The sequence below is a fragment of the Mastigoproctus giganteus genome, chromosome 5, assembly GCF_048544385.1.
Source record: "Mastigoproctus giganteus isolate SK-2022 chromosome 5, ASM4854438v1, whole genome shotgun sequence".
NCBI lineage: Eukaryota > Metazoa > Arthropoda > Arachnida > Uropygi > Thelyphonidae > Mastigoproctus > Mastigoproctus giganteus.
The window spans coordinates 1,450,931-1,462,986 of record NC_143579.1 but is presented as its reverse complement, the minus strand read 5'-3'; the positions used below and the strand labels follow the sequence as shown (position 1 = coordinate 1,462,986).

At 41.3% G+C, this 12,056-nt stretch overlaps 1 protein-coding gene across 3 annotated transcripts in view; it reads left to right on the top strand.

The window, feature by feature from the left end:
• The window catches only part of LOC150085123 (paxillin-like), a 273,123-nt gene that overhangs the window by 100,553 nt on the left and 160,514 nt on the right, over nucleotides 1-12,056 (top strand). The gene's annotated exons all lie outside the window — the stretch shown is intronic.

Below are 12,056 nucleotides of genomic sequence, written 5' to 3'. Positions count from 1 at the left end.
AGCTTTACGTGCAATTTTCTAGTAGTTCTTTGCATAAGATACATAAGTAAACTTACATTGAGTGACTGTGGTACGAGCTCTCGTAATTTCTAAATACGATACTGTTTCTTGCATTCTCTCCATCTTGTGAGCTCTTCTGGCCATTGATCGTCCCGGTGTATAAATAGAAAACTTCTTTAATAAGAAGTTTGCGGTATGATATATCAGTGAATCCAATAAAAAAAAAAATTTTCACCTCCATATTAAACGGGGCCTGATGAAAAGTTTTGTGAAAGCGATGTTTAAGATGAATTCAGTGAAAAATTTCCAAAGATTAGTGCTGCGAAAGTGAAGGAGGAATCTGTGTTGGGTCAAATCAGAGCGCTCCTGCGGGATGAAAACTTTGAAAAATGCTTCAGTGTATTAGAACTACGAACTACTGGTTTCCCGCATACAAAAATGGAGTTTAGAAGCTGTTCGATACATATAACGAAATGGTTTGTCCCATTTCTCTTAAACTTCATTCTTGTAAGGTAAGGTGTGTTGGTGATCTAACGGCTCCTGGGATTTCCCCCATCTCAGCGTATTTTGTATGTTTCGGGCAAGCCTGAGATTTTTTTTAAAAAAATGTATGGTTCATGTGCTATGTGATGTGTTGTGCCCTTTGTTCATCCAGCCTATTAGCCGCCAGGCCCCTAGTGGGACCTGACGTTTTCACACCCTGCCACGGGCACACTGGCCGGGTGTACCCAGTGAGGCTATTTTACTCTGGCAAGTCCTGCCACGGGGAGGCTGGCCGGGTGTACCCAGTGTGGCTATTTTACTCTGGCAGGTCCTGCCACTTACTTTCCTGAGATTTCAGGCTAGGACCTAATAAAAAACTAAAATAAATAAATTTTCTGTTTATACTCCGGGACGACCAAACGGTCAGAGGAGTTCACAAGTTAGACAGAATACAAGAAACAGCACCGTATTCAGCAGTCACGGGCTTGAACCCCGGTCACTCAAGTCACGTGTACTTATGCACCGGCGCACCTGACCACTAGGCTACGGCGGCCTAAGAAATAAAATAAATTGGAGAAGTCGCGAGCGTAGTTTAGTTAGTTACGGTTCTTTTAAACATCTTTTGGGTACCCTGAAAGTCTGTAAGGCCTAAAACGTCGGGCATAAATTTTGGTGTGTCTTAAATTTTGATGTTGGGCTGATCGCTAGGTAAGATGACAGTTTTGGGTGGGGAGGCAGAAGACTGGGGGGAAGTAGGAAGCAAAGGGTTGTAGAAAAGATGACCCCCCATTTTTTTCAGTGGAGCATGCCCATCCCCCACCAGAGAAAAAGAAGGGTGGCAAGGGGGAAGAGGGTTCTCCCTTGCGAGGAAACGGGGTTTAAAGAGGATCCTGCAGGTGCAGGATCTGAGAGCCAGATGGCGCCCTACTCTAGCTCTGGGACGCTTCAGTGTTGGTCTCTTTCAGGAAATTCGTCAGTGTGACGAGAATTTGTCTTGTCTGGGGTAGTTTTCCTCAAGATAGTTGTTTTCTCCTTTTCCTGTTAGCAACTTTGATTAGACTTTTAGGCACTAATGGTGCATTTTTCTGTACTGTTGAATTTTCTTCTTTGGTTCTGGTTTGTTTGGGTTTCTCCCTTGTTCTGTTCTTCCATTCCTTCTAAGTTTAGGCTTTTCTATTGAGTTGTTGTCTTCCTGCTGGACAGGTTGTAGTGCAATAATTGTTTTCCTTCTTGTAAATAGTTGAGTTGCAAAGTTGGTAAATGCTACAAACTTTCTTGTGTATTCAGGAGTCGGGATTCTTGGTTAATTGGATTCTACTGGATGTTCGTAATGAGGCTCGCTCTTATGTCGTCATAATTTTTACATTCATGCATGACATGAGTCCATGATTCGAGTTCTCCGCAAGTACAATTTCTATCTTCTGTTATGCCTAGCATGTTTAGTTTTTCCTTAAACGGGCCATGGCCCGTTAGTAGATACGTAGTGTTAAGGCCCAGGAAGAATCACGGTGGGGCTTTCGGGTGCATTTTTGTCACTAGCGGAAGAAATTTATGGGTTATTGCTCCTTTGGTGATTTCATTCCACCTTCTTTGACAGGTTTCTGTTAGGAATACATCAATCCTTTTTTGTTCCTTCTTCCAGCCACTTTTCACGTCAAGGGTTATGCCACAGGTTGTGATTGGGATGGCTTTTTTGTGATAGTACATTAGTCCCGCGCGAGCAACTTCCAGGTCAAGGGGTAGTGCACCTACAATGATCTGGAGCGCCGCTGTACTAACTGTGCTACTCATTCTAGTGATTGTAAGTACTGTAGTATGTTTCTCTGAATTGTTTCAAGGATTTTCCTGTTTGTTACTTTGCTGGTTTTCGTCATCCATACTGGCGATCCGTACATAATTACCAGGATGAAGAGGGTTTTGTAATATAGGGAGAGGGTCTTTTTATTTAGCCCCCAGTCCTTACGCGTGATTCTTGGTATAAGTGCTGTGTATATGCGTATCTTCTTCCTGAGGTAGTTTAAGTGCGGTTTAAATGAGAGACTGCTGTCAATGAAAATTCCTAAGTATTTTTACCTCGTTTGATAATTTTACTGTTATTCCTTCTACTTTGATTTGTGGTGGCCTGTTTAAGTTTAGTTTCCCTTTCAAGAGGACCGAGTTGGTCTTTTCCGGTGATAGTTTTAGGTTATTTAGTTTAACCAAATTCTGTAGGATTTGCAGCGCTTCATTTGCTTGTTTTTCAAGGTTGGCTCTTGAATCAGCTGCTGTGATTAGAAATAAATCATCGGCAAAGGCCTGGGCCTCAACCTCCCCCAGGTCCTTGCAGAGAAAGTCATCGAGGACAAAGTTCCACAGGAGCGGCCCCAGGACAGAACCCTGGGGGGGCACTCCTGCGAACTACACGCGATAGGCTGGAAAAGGGCACAAGGATCTGCACTTCCCTGTCAGTGAGATAGGACTTTATACAGTCAAATAGATTTTTTGGAAGGGCTGGCGAGGCTTTTTTACGAAGCCTCGCCAGGACGCTCGGCCACCAAAGGGTGTCGAACACCCCAGCGAAGTCCACCACGATCACCAGGAAGTACTTGCTGGTACATTGTGCAGCTCTGTTAAGGAGATCTCGGATCGCATCAGTAGTAGAGGTTCCAGATTTGAACCCATATTGCTTTGAGTTGCTATGGTTTGCTTCCATATAGTGCTGTTCGATTCTCTTTTGTAGTAGTCTTTCCAGGATTTTGCTCACCGTCGATAGCAAGGCAATCGGTCTGTAGGACCTAGGCAGCTCCAGCAGTTTTGTAGGGCTTTTTGGTATCAATTTTAAGATGGCTTTTTTCCATTGTGTTGGAAAGTGACCTTGCTCCAGGCAGCTATTGTACAGTCGTAGTACGAGTTGGGGGACTCACTCAGCGGTCTTTTTAATCATCTCTGGTTCAATTAGATCTAAACCTGGGCGTTTTTTGTTCTGCCCGACGCCTCTTGGAGCTCCTCAAGAGTAAACGGCGGTTCTTTGCGGGTGTTTATGTAACTTTCATTTGCGTGGCATATCTCTTCCTGCTCTGTCAGTTCTGTTGGCGGTTCCACGAATATTGCTGCAAGAATATTTGCAACTGAGTTTTTCCACGTTGTGGTCAATGAGCCTTGTGTCGTTTTTGTTGCCACCATCACTTCTCCTCTGGGGAGCTTGCTAGTTGTGATTTTGAACACAACTAGCAACTAGCATCGGTGTTCCCTGTTGTTTGAACGAATCTCTGCCAACTTTTGCTCTTTTTGATTTGCTCCGTGTAGTGATTTCTAAGCTTGCGGTACCTGTTTCTCATTTCCGTGACTTTTCATGTGGCCAGGTTCTTCTAGCCCTTTGAAATTATCTTCGTTTTCCCTGTACCGTTTTCCTTAGCCTTTGCAGCTCAGGGGTTCACCAAGGCATTGGCCTTGAGTGGACCCCCAAAACTTCATTCTTGTATTAGCATTTTAACTTCTTTGCCGAAAACCTTGGCACTGTGGATATAGCAGAGTGAACGATTTCAAGTCGTTAAATTCAATTTCAAGTAGTTAAATTAATTCGCCACCAAGGTTTCTGGAACGAACGCATGTTGGCAAACTACTGCTAGGTGTTTTATTTATTTTATTATTATTATTATTATTATTTTACTTATTTATTTATTTTTGTTTTTTGCTGGCACTCGGATCTGGGCAGCCTGAGTGCTGGATGCTGGCACTCACTTGTATATCACAACTTCAGGTGGGTGCGGAATTTAGTGAAATTTACCACTGACAGTAGAATAAGGCCCGCCTCCAGGTGTTGGCTGCTCCCTGGTGTCTGAAGCCTGATACAACACATCAGGCCCTTTTACAGAGTTCTGTGTAATATAGACAGGAAGATGAGGTGGAGTTGGAGGAGTTTGGGAGCCACCCTAGACATGAATACATACATACATACATGGATTCGTGTATTTATGTCTATGGTGGCATGAATACATGCATACATACTGGTAGGTGTTGTCTGCGTGGGTGGCACAGTGGTATCGTCACTCTCCTCCCTACACCAAGTGAAAAAGGCCCGGGTTCGAACCCCATCTATGACGCGAATACGTTTTATGGGTTTTTTCACTCCATGGCTGAGTTAGTCGGTCAGCCGTAGGTAGCAAGGATTTTTTTTCTGAAAAAGTGGTGTTTTTTTGTCCAAAAAGCAGGCAACTTGACTAGAGAACATACGCACTTGAGTAGTCCAAACTTTCTCTGTAGGCGACTCTATTATAATAGATTATTACTAAAAAATTACCACTCTTGTACCACGTGAATTAATAATATAGTTTAAGTTATTCGTCTAAACTACTATTCATTAAGGTAACGTTTCAGATATCTTACCGATACCCATCCATATTGCTTACCGATACCGAGACCGTATTGCTGACAGACCCCACCTGTCGATGCTCCCAGAAACCTGGTGTGCATGCACGTATATGTTTAATAATGCACGTGGTAATGTGGGGGTGGTAAAAGGTGTTTTCTTATTGTATCTTCTTTTTTGTATTAATTTATATTTATTTATTTATTATATTTATTTTATTTATATATCCCCTTATAAACCCCTCCCACTTTAACACCTGACTTAATTCATCTCAGAAAATCCCAGACTCACGGGGACCCCAATTATACTAGGTATTCTTCCACTGGACTGGCTGAGTTTCGGAATAACAGACACACACACACATGAATGTAGAATATAACATTGTTTATTGACATATCATATATAAGAAAACTTGCAATAACATTTAACTGAATACAATATTTAGTTGGAGACTTGTTATGTTACTAACGTTTAAATGTGTATATATCGTGATATCGAATAAATCATTTCACCAACAATTATCCAATTCTAATACATATTCTTATATATTATAACATTGTATCTCTTCATGTTCTACATAGGCTTCGATGGGTCATGGTATTCACCTCACACAATCCCTCTCTCTCTACTCCTAAACAGTCCGTATAAATGAACTACCAACTATCAGCCAATGAGCTGGCTAACAAAGTCATCAAGAGTTCGTTTTCAAAAATTGTAAGGAAAATACATTTATTCAATCAAACATTTCCTTATAGCCAGGTTAACAGTCAACATTGATCAACCAAATTAAATAGTACCCTTCCAATCAATTAATCCACAACTCCTTAATAGCCTACCTGTTTAATCAATTCCTACTTCAATCAGATATATTCACCTTAAATCAACATTAACAATAATTCAAAATTCAACCTTTAACTCTACACTAGTTAGGAAACCTTTACCCAATCGCTAACAATTCTTAATTACTTAATAGGTCATTTCTTTCTATCAAACATTAATACAGAACTTCACTTCCAATTATAGACTACTTACACCTTGATTACATTACTCTTATGCTACCCTCTAGTCTGATTATCTTTCTTTATGTATTACATTAGTACAGTACTCTTATATATACAAAGGGTACTAGGAAAGTTTTGCAATATGACGCAACAATGAATCACAGGAAGCTGCTTGTTGCTGCATGTTGAGACATGTTCATACGTGCATAGTAGCCGCCGTGCCAAGTCGATGGGCTCAGTTATTCATTAGTAGTGAGAGTGTAAAGTGCTTGCGATGGCATCGTGGTCACGAAATGAGATAAGGACAGTTTTGCGGTATAATTTCGTGCGTGGTTTAACCATAGACCAGTGCTTAGAAGAAATGACTCTTGCACTAAATGATGATTGTCCACATCGTACAACGATATTCAGGTGGTATAGAGAATTCCAAAGGGGAAATTTCACTCTGGAGGATTCTGAGAGGCCGGGAAGGCCACGAACGTCAGTTACGGAGGAAAACGTTACTGCTGTGAGGAAAATGCTTGACGAAAACGGGCGAGTGACCTACCAACAGATAGAGGATACTTTGAGCCTAAATGCATCAGCAATTCGTTCGATTCTGCAAGATCATTTGCACGTGAAGAAACTTTGTTCTCTCTGGGTGCCGCATCAACTGACTGAAGAGCAGATGACACGACGTGTGACTTGGTGCCGGGAGATGTTAAAAAATTTGATAAGGGACAATCTCGGTATGTGAACAACATCGTGACAAGTGACGAGACTTGGCTGTAATATTACGATCTGCCGACCAAGGCTCAAAACAAGGTTTGGGTCTTTGATGATGACGACACACCCGTAATTGTCAGAAAATCCCGATCTGTAAAGAAGAAAATGATAGCTGTATTTTTCAAATCGAGTGGAATTGTGGAACGTGTCGTTTTGGACACGCAGAAGACAGTCACAGCTAAGTGGTATACTGAACAATGCCTGTCTAAAGTCATTGGATCTATGAAGAACCTGCGGCCAAAGTCAAGAATGGACACCTGGTACCTCCATCACGATGATGCTACAGTTCACCGCGCCAAAGCCTGCACCGAATATTTGACCACGACAGGACAAACTTCTCGAGCACCCTCCCTACAGGCCAGACCTTGCTCCCTGCGACTTTGCACTGTTCCCGCATGTGAAAATGAAGCTAAAAGGGAGGCTGTTTTCCAGTGATGAGGACCTTCTACGGGCTTGGGACAACGAGTGTGCTTTACTCCCTAGTGAAACTTGACAGAACTGGTTTAAAGATTGGTTTCGGAGGATGGAGAGGTGTATTGAATGTAGAGGAAATTACTTTGAAAAAATTAAATAAACAAAGCTGTATTGCAAAACTTTCCTAGTACCCTTTGTATTTATCACTTAGACATCCTTCCCTAACTATATAGCATTCTCCTATAATCCTGCCCTTACTAATTTAGGTTCATTTATTCTCAGAAAACTTCCTAACACTTACGTGATTTTCTGGGCTTTTCTCCTTGCCCGGTTTACGTTCCTGTCTGTCTTAGGCGTGGACTGGAATGCAGAAGGTCGTCCATCCGGGGATCACGGTAATCTTTCTGATGTTTCCCTACCGGGTACTACGCGGCTGGATTTAATTCAGGATCCTATATTCTTTCCTAGCCTGCATTTTTTTCCGTGGATTGAGGTGCTTTCCGAGTAGGCCAGTCGCTCGACAGCTCATTTGATTAAACTTTACCTCTAGAATTCTCAGAGTGTATATCTCCTTTCTCCCTCCATACTGCTTCAATATCTACAAGTGAACATTCCTTCCTACTCTAGTCTTACCTAGAGTTCTTATCACAATTCTCCCGCTAATACTTCCATCTGCCCCAGGACTGCATCCACCACCAAAACTAGAACACGACTCTTTCCGAATCACCCCAAAACTCAACTCCTCCAATCTGCCCAGTATCAATCTTTTTTTTTTTTCTGACCCTTCTCTACGTTCTCTCAAAAATCCCTCCGCTTTCTTCCTGGCCAATCGTTGACTTCCACATTCTTTCCTTCTTGATTCTTATTCGTCTCATTTCATTTCCGTGGGCGTGTTTTTCCATCCTTTTGTGTCCGAACTTCCGTTGGTCTGGAAATTTCTGGCACGTTCGAGAAAAATAAACGTAAGTTCCGGTCAACTAAGCAAGTTTCATGCCTTCTTTGTGACCTCACATTCACATCCATTACTACCTCGCCCACACCTGCTAGAGTCGCACCGTGAAATTTTTAAGAGGGCCACTCCCGCACTCAGTGCCCTTTCTATAGAGTATATGCTCCTGTCTTAAGTGGGATTTGTTTCGGTCTATTATACTTTTACTTACTCGCTTAAGGAATCCTTTACAAACAAGATATAACTAGAGCTAGGCGTGGCTGGAATAATCTTCCAAATTCCAGTGGTTCCTAACACATATTATTTGAGCTTAAAACTAACTATTTACACTACAATTAATTCTTCCAATATTTAACAAAACTTTATTAAATTATTGTAAGGATGGGTCCTTACAGTAATATATTTAGCAATAATCTTAATGGAAAACAACCACGTAATGTCCTTCCCTAACTATAATAGATCTATTATAATAGTTAATTTTTTAATTTTTTTTTTTTTTTTTTTTTTACTGCTAGGTGTTGTACCGTAACATTCTGGACAAAATGTATCAAAGGAAATCATCCGCTTGAGACTTTTAAATTATACTTTTTTTTTTTTTTTTGCAATAGTGTACCGTATTTAACTATGGGTATAAAGTGTATTGAATTTAAATGTAAAAGTGTAACTGTAATCAATCTCATGTGTTTTGCAATGGAATCTTAACTCGTACTGATATTATGATTACGCAAAGTACACAAACGGGAAAAGAACCAAGAACTATTTGAAATGTGCGTGCAAGACTAGTTTAGAAAAGTGTGTTTACGTCTTTAATGAAAGTTTCATTTTATTCAGTATAATTTTGACATGATATACTCGGATTTCACGAAAGCTTTTAACACCGTTGCATATAAGACTGTTGTATAAATTGGACCAGTGTGTCATCAGCAGCGAGTTACTGCTGTAGGCTGAGTAGAAGACAAACATATCAGTGGGCACTGCTCTATTTGGACTAACGTTTTTAGTGGAGTCGTTCAGGGCTGGTTTGGGCAATTTATTGCTTTCAATATTTATTAATGATATTATTATTATTAGCCACATGGAGAGAGAAAGCCTGAGGCTTATACTGAACCAGTAATAAAAAAAAAAAAATTTCCCAAGTTACCCTGAGAGAGAGAGAGAGAGAGAGAGAGAGAGAGAGAGAGAGAGAGAGAGAGAGAGAGAGAGGGTAGAAAGGAATCACCAAGAAAGAGAAGAATGATGATATCCAGCCCAGGAGCCTGGGTGTGCCAAGCCCATACTCGCCAGATGTGAGCCCCTGAAGATGACATATCGGGCTAAGTATACAGATCATACAGAGGTTGGTAGGGTGGTAATGGTGGGAATCAGGGTGTGCTACTGTTTTAAGACCTAGAAAAATTAGACACATTGGCTACGTGGCAGTCGAGTTTTAATATTGATAAATGCACGGTACTGCATATGAGCAGCAGCAGCAGTAATCTCAGAATAACGTACCAAATAGGTGTACCACGCTCAGGGTGGTGGTGGAACACGATAAAGACCTAAGTGTAATTGTACAGTTCGACATTAAATTCTAAAATGCCGTGTGTTCTGCTCGCGGGTTGTTAGTAATAGTAGTAGTAGTGGCATGTGATGCAAGAAAGCAAATGTATGAGCTTACGCAGCATCAGCCAAAAAAAAATCACACCATTCCCTCCAAATGCCTGTCCAGTTCCTCCTTAAATTTATTCAACCTATCAACTTCCACAACGACAGATGGAAGTTTGTTCCAGCAATTAACCACCCGCTGGCTAAAGGCAAATTTCCGCACATCTATTCTGCATCTGTCCTTTCGTAATTTGAATTTATGCCCCGTTAGGTTCGTAATCTGACCAAGTGGAAGGATCCCATCAGAATTCAGCGTGCTGAACCCATTCAAGGCCTTATACACCTCAATCAGATCACCGCGCAGGTGCCTAGTCTCCAGCCACTGCAGTTTGCAGAACTTAAGCCTCTCTTGATAAGAGGATCCTTTCATTCCCCTCACCAATCTTGTTGCCCTTCTCTGTACACGCTCAAGTAAGTCTACATCCTTCCTAAAATGAGGCCTCCAGACCTGTATTCAGTACTCAAGACGTGGCCTGACCATTGCCTCATACAGAGGGATAATCACCTCCTTTTCCCTGCTAGCAAAATTCCTATATATCATTGACAGAACCCCATGACCTGCCCTGGCAACCTGTCTGCATTGCTCAGAAAACTACATATCTGCCTGCACAATTACTCCCAGGTCTTTTTCATTTTCTACCACCTTAAGTGTAGTACCACACAGTTGGTACGTTTCTCTGGGGTTACTTCTACCCATATGCAGTACTTTGATTTGTCAAGGTTAAACTTCAGTTGCCACTTCTTAGCCCATCTGCCCAAATTATCTAGATCCTGTTGCAGTAGCAGACTGCCATTACTGTCATTAACAACCCTGCCAACCTTTGTATCATCTGCAAACTTCGACATTAAGCCTGATATACCTTCATCAATATCATTGATAAATATACAAAACAACAGTGGACCTAACACCAAACCCTGTGGGACTCCACTAATAACATTAGTCCAAGAAGAGCAGCACCCATTGATTACCACCCTCTGTCTTCTCGCACTTAACCATCCTTTTATCCATTGTAGCAACTTACCCTTAATACCCTTCTGCTCCAATTTGTACAATAGTCTTCCATGCGCAACAGTGTCAAAAGCTTTCCTGAAATCCAAATATATGATATCAAAATTATTTTTTGCATCCAGTTCCTTTGTAACCACATCATAATATCCTATCAAATTTGTCAGACAAGACTTTCCCTTAACAAACCCATGCTGTGTCTGAATTATTGCTGCAGTCCTGTCTAGATGGTCCTGCAATGCATCTTTTACCCGGAACAGAAGTTAAACTAACTGGTCTGTAATTACTCGTGTCACCCTTCGATCCCCCTTTGTGAATTGGGGATACATTTGCACATCTCCAGTACGTGGGAACCTCTCCTGAGTCCAAGGATGCTCTCATAATTATGGCTAAGGGTTTGCTTAGTTGCTTTGCCGCCTCCTTTAATATAACTGGATAGATCCCATCCAGCCCAGGTGCTTTTCTTACGTTAGGATAGCTGTTGGGGTTTCTATCAGTGATTCGTAGGAACTTTGTCAATTGTGATAAACCGTTGTGTAAAGCAATGGTAACGCCAAATTTTGAGTATTTCAAACAGGCATGTAAGATTGATTTTTAGGAAAGATGTGGGTATGTTGGAACTGGTGCAAAGTAGAGCAACAAGATTTGTTAGGGGCAAAAGGATACTCTTAGCAAGAAATTATTAGTATTAGCAGTATGGTACAATGAAGTCCGAGGCTTTGCTGCAGCATTTAAAAAAATAATAATAAATAAATAAGTAATCAAATAAAAACTACCTGTTTGAGTCCCTTCTCATGTAGGTATATATCCAGCTTACCTTTGGAATATTTTCGAAGCTGTCACTCCAAATATCCATGGAGGCAACTTATTCCAGTAATTAACAAATTGCTTTCTAAAAGGTTTTTCTGCAATCCAGTCTAAAAATCGTTTCCCTCAATTTGAATTTGCGGGTACTAGTTTTCTAGAATGTGAGTACGAATGACGCAATTCGGTAAAGCCTTCGGGAGGCCTGTTTGTTGAGGCAGCCCAGGATGGTGAGAACAGTCTGCACTGTACAAAAACCCCATAAGATCGGCACATGGAATGTTCTGAGTTTGAATCATGGAAAACTGAATATTATTAAGAAAGAAATGTTTAGGACCAAGATTGACATCCTTGGAGTCAGTGAAATAAATTGGACGTTTTTGAGCTCTGGTGCTGGAGAAAGCTGCTTTGCATACCATGGACAGAGAAAGTTAAGAACAGAGGTTTTGGATCGCACAGAGTCAGAAACATCGTTGGAAGCCAAGATCATTAAGCTACGATTGACCTATTTCGGTCACGTAATGCGATCCAGTTCATTGGAAAAATCGATAATGCTAGGAAAGGTCAGTGAAACAAGAAGAAGAGGTTGGCAAAGAACACGCTGGCTGCACACCATCAAGAGCGACACTGGTATGTACATGA